Below are 5,230 nucleotides of genomic sequence, written 5' to 3'. Positions count from 1 at the left end.
GGGCACTGCCCTGGGCCTGTGGCCACACCATGGCTGGGACAGCCCAGGGGCCTTTGGCCACTGCTGACCATGGGCTCTGAAGGCATCACCCACTACAGAGGGAACTTGGGGGCAAAGCCATCACTGCATTAACCAGCAGTTTTTGGAGAAGGCACAGCCAAGACAGCAAAGCTCAGTGGCTGCAGGTGAAAAGGGCAAGAGCGTTTGCAGATGACAAAAGATCACACGGGGATGTTGGCTCACAAAAGGGGAAGAGGGAGAGAAGACTCAGTGGAAAGATGTGGGGAACATACAAAACCAGTCAGTTCCTCTTTCTACCATATCCCTCAAGTACAGCACAGAAATTAAAGGGCAGCATATGTGGAACAGATTAAAAAGAAGCTGATTTAAAGTATTTTATTTACTAGTTCAGAAAATTTAGGCGTAGTTCAGCAAGTCAGAGGTGAGGAGAGCCACAAAGCCCAGGTGACAATATGAGTGACAGTGAGGCACCATGTTTTCCAGCAGTGGCTTCACAGGGGGAATAAATCCAGCTTTGTGATGTCTTTTGAGAGAGGGAGAAACATCATCACCTTCAGTCCCTGATGGAAACTGTGGGCAGCTGGGAAGTGTGCAGCCCCCACAATGTCCCCACAGGCTGGTCTGGCACTGGACTCTTCCTCCTCACCCTCCTGTCCCTGGAATGAGAAAGGGGCTGGACAGTCCTGGCATGTGCTGGGAAAGGGAGGACACTCCCCTTCAAGATCTAAGATCAGGACAGGGAGCCAAACACCTCCAGCCAAACACCTCAACCGAGTCCCAGTTTGGCCGCTCCTCCACCCCCCCCTCCCCCAGGAGACACAACGCTCTGTCCTCCCCGTCCCTCACACTCCGCTGGCTCCGGGCTGGCTCAGCCCCGAGGACAGGGGTGGCCCGCACAGCCCCGGGTCTCTCCGAGGGACACGCTGTTTCTTCCATCCAGGGATTTTTTCCCATCAGCTGACACAGTCGGGATCACACGGGCAGTGAGGTCTGGAACAGCGCGTTATTTCAGGATGCCTGGACATGTGTGTTAGGAACGTCTGCTGAGGCGCCGGCTCACCCCAGCGAGTTCTTGTTCCCTGGGTACTTCTTATCCCCATGGCCCAGCCCTCCCTCCCCATTTCCACACTTGTGGGGAAGCTCCCGTGTGCTGGAGCAGCCCTGGCGAGATGGAGATCTCTGCATCCCGCCGGGAGCTGCGGGTGGGGTGGCAGCCCGATGCTCGTGGATCTCCCCGGGAGCGGCACAGCCTGTGGGAAGGGCAGCAGGGAACATTTGGGATTTTTGGCCCCCAGGGGTTTTCAGGACAGATCCTCCCTGGTGGTTTTGATGATGGTGAGGGACCAGCAGCAGGGAGGATGGGCTGGGGATCAGTTCCTCCGGAGAACACCAGGGTTGTTGGGGGCCAGGGCAGAGCTGTCGCTCAGGGGACAGTGGCTGCCTCTGGGCATCGCATGGGACGCACTGGATAACCCCCAGTTCTGCAGCCCTGGGAGAAGGGAGCCCCATATCCCATGCTTGAGGAGGGACAGAGCTGGCCCCAAAGTGTTGGTGTGTCTGAGGCAATGAGGTTCTGCAGAACCCTGCCCAGAAATGCAAACCTTTCCCATTCTCTCTCTTCCCTGTGCTCCCAGCACAGCTCTCCTGCCTGGAGGGTGATGTTCATCATGTGCCTTTCACCAGCCCTGGCAAGTGGCTTTTCACATGGATTCACATCCCTGGATTTCACATCCCTGTGCTTCTGAAAATTGCCCAGGCTGGAACCACATGGAGCCTGGGAAGGAAAAGGACCTTGGGCAGCCATCTCACAGGCTCCTGTAACCTCTGCCATTCTCCTCATCAGTAGGGTGCAGATTAAACATTAAACCCTTAAAAACATCCTGTGCCTCAGAAAAGCAGTGGGAAGGCAGGGCAGGAGTGACTGTGTGATGCCATGAGCCCATACCCTTGTGGTGTGTACAAGGAAACAGGATCCAGCCCCTGCAGGAAGGTTCTGGCTGCACAGGAGACGGAGCAGGCAAAGGTCAGGAGACACAAGTCAGGCCAAAGGCTTCTGCCTGGAACTTGTTTGTGCTGGTTTACAGGACAAGTGCCTGCCCTTCCACTTCCTTTGGGCAGCTCTGGACCCTCTTCTTTGCAAACAGCTCTTGGGACAGCCTGAGAGCCGGGGCTGGCACCAGCTGGGGGTTGCTCTGACGCAGGGAATGGGCTGCAGGGAATGTCTGCTCCCGCCAGCCGAGGGAGCAGCACATCTCCCTCCTAAATGTGGGCTAGAAGTGCTCCCCAAGAGGCCAGTCCGAGCTGGAGGCAGCTCCAACACTGTCAGAGGGCTGAGCACAAGACAGGCAGCTGGTCTGGAAAGGGAGGTGCTCCCACTCTTCCTTGGAAAGCCCTGGCTTGCCCCTACCCCCATCCCCAGGGCTCTGTCGAACACATTCATCCCATTTCCTCAGCCAGTCAGTTGCTCCTCCTGTGGTTTCTGCTTCTGCAATCTCAAAAATCTGTTAATGACTCTGTTATTGCTCATTAGGGAAGGAAACCGTCCCGAGGAGACCCTCACCCTCAGGAATCCTGGGAGATATGGCCCTGCAGTCCTCGGAGCTGAACTGTTCTGAGTTCAGTTTAGGAGTGGGAGTCAACCCCAGGGGCACAACCCATGGGGGGCTGCAAGGAAATGCTTTGCCCCACACGAGAACATGTAAGATCTGTAATAGATTGTTAACTTTGTTCATAAAATCTTATGTGTATGAGGGAATAAGGAACTTTTGTTATAATTCAACAAGATAAGTTTCATGGACATCCTGTTAATTAAGCAAGTGTCAGTAAAAATAATTGCAGACATCTTGCTAAACAAACAAGTATCAGTATTGGTAAAATTCACAGCTGATAAGAACTGCAGCTTTCATCTTTGACAAATCCCAGATGACCACTTAGCAATAAACCACGAACTCAACCCTCAACGCAGCCGCATCCAAAACTCGGGACTTGGAAATGTATAAAAAGGAACATTTACTACATTTTCAGTGTGTGTGTCTCGGGCGGGGCAACAGCCCTCCAGGCCACCCAGCGCTGTTTGCTTTATTATCGCTTGCTTAATAAATTTATCAATGTTTAATTGGAACTGAGTTGTCTAAATTCTTATATTAACTTATAACAAGATCTGTGGCTGATGTTCCCAGAGTGCAAGAAAAGCCTAATGAACCCAAGAGAGAGGTTATGGCTGCTGTTGAGGAAAAGAGTATCCCTGAGTATTTCTGTGAGCATTGTCTCGAAGGTGGGTAACTGGGGGGGCTCTGCTCCCCAGCCTTGCCACAGCCCTTCCCTGTGGGACAAGTTGTTGCTCTGCAGGATTCAGAGAGCAGACAACCTGGTTAGACTTGTTGTCTTTATTGGGCTTAAATTCAGAGCCCTGTGAAGCTGAGTGTGCCAAGCATGGAGTGTACTTGGTCCCTGCAGCAGGGAAGGGATGCAAAAGCCCAAGTGCAGGGAAAGGGACTGGCTCCCTGCAGCCAAGAGCTTCCCAGAGCAACAGGGCAAAAGTGGGTCTTCATATGGACCCAGAGGGATTTAGGGCAGCAGGATTCATTCCACAGCATGAGGATGAATGTTTCAGGAAGAGGATGGACTGTGTCCCAGCAGGAGAGCGCTGGCTGCAGCCAGCTGGGCCTGCTGGGCTGGTGGGGCCAACGCTGGGGCTGCTCTGAACGATCAGGGCTCACAGCTGGGCACTCCCAGCTCAGGGCTCAGAGGATCCAGCACCACCCAGGCCGGGAGGATGAGGTACCGATCACTGGCTCGCTGGGTTTCCAGAGCTGCTTCCTCCTCCTCCTCCTCCTCCTGGCTGGAGGGATCAGAAACCTTCCAGTCAGTGGCAGGTGCAGGGTAGTTGCCTGGAGGACAATCTAACCTCGGAGAGGGAGGTGACTCACACTGCAAGCCATGACCTGAAGCTGTGTCAGCAATGGGAGCCACGTCCTCACGTTCAGGGTGTTCAACAGTCCTGGTGCCTTATCCACACTCACCCGAGAGCAGCCAGCAGCAGGACAGCAAAGCAGGAGTGGAACACGCTCAGATCTCCCCCAGCTGAAGTGTGGATCCAGCTCCAGGGAGCAGCTGTTTGTGTGGCCTGAAATCAGAGCCAGCAGCAGCCCTTGGCACCCCAGCACGGACAAGGAGCGGGGCCATCACCCTCCAGTGGCTCAGGCTCGACAGCCCAAAGGAGTGCTTGGGAAGGGCAGGTCTGGAAACACCCAACAGGGGGCCTGAAAAGGCAGGAAACCCTTTAAGTTTGCTGCCAGAGGCAATGTGATGCCACCAGCTGGTGATAAAACATCTCCCAAGGAAAGAGGTAACTGTGAGACATTGACAGAAAAGCTTGCACAGAAAATCCAAGGAGAAAGGCACAACTAGCAAACATCAGGCTCTTCTCACACTGCAGCACCTCAGTGAGACAGAGCACAGCCTTCCTTTCCCAGGAGTTCAGGCTCCTGCAGCTGCTCCCAGCCCTGTGAGACATCACCCACCTTCTCACCATCCTCCAGGCAGGACAGAGCTCCCACTGCCTGATGCAAACAAGGACATCCCTAGGTTGAGGTCCCTGTGAGGTCCCAAACCAGCCACCTGCACTGCTCAGCTCCTCACAAGCCTCAGTTACACCTTCCTGCTACTAAGCATCTTCATTATTAAGGCCCTTAAGGGAGTAGTAAAATTGTGATTTATGGTGTTTAAGGCTAAGGTCACTTTTGGAACAGTCTATTCACACCACTTTTCCCTGCCTTCTTTTGACAAAGAAGGACACTCTGATAGTGTATACAAAATTCTGGGACTTCTGGCTTTCAAGAATGGATTTACTGGGGATGGAGGGACAGGAACAGGCTGAGAGGAACCTCTAGTGGCCGCGGGCTTTCTGTGCAGCAAATCCTCATGGAGGTGCAGAGCTGGCTTAAGAATCCTCTGGGAATTTTCTGCCAGCTCAGCAATGCCTCTTTTCCACACTGCATTGCCTTAAGCCACAGCTCTGCTCTTGAACATCCACATAAGGCAGCACGGCAAGCCCCGAGTTGTGTATGAGGTGAATATGGTGGGGGTTTATTTTGTTTTTGAAAAAGGGAGTTTCGTTTAAACCCCAAAATTTAGTGTAATTCTACTTTTAAAATTTACATCCTTGGCCACTGTGTTGTGTGGTCACAACTTTGAGGTGCTGGTGGAC

Source organism: Empidonax traillii, unplaced genomic scaffold (assembly GCF_003031625.1).
Source record: "Empidonax traillii isolate 1590-97213 ecotype Southwest subspecies unplaced genomic scaffold, ASM303162v1 scaffold555:size490716, whole genome shotgun sequence".
Taxonomy (NCBI): Eukaryota; Metazoa; Chordata; class Aves; order Passeriformes; family Tyrannidae; genus Empidonax; species Empidonax traillii.
The sequence above is the reverse complement of the archived record's forward strand: the minus strand, read 5'-3'. Positions refer to the sequence as shown.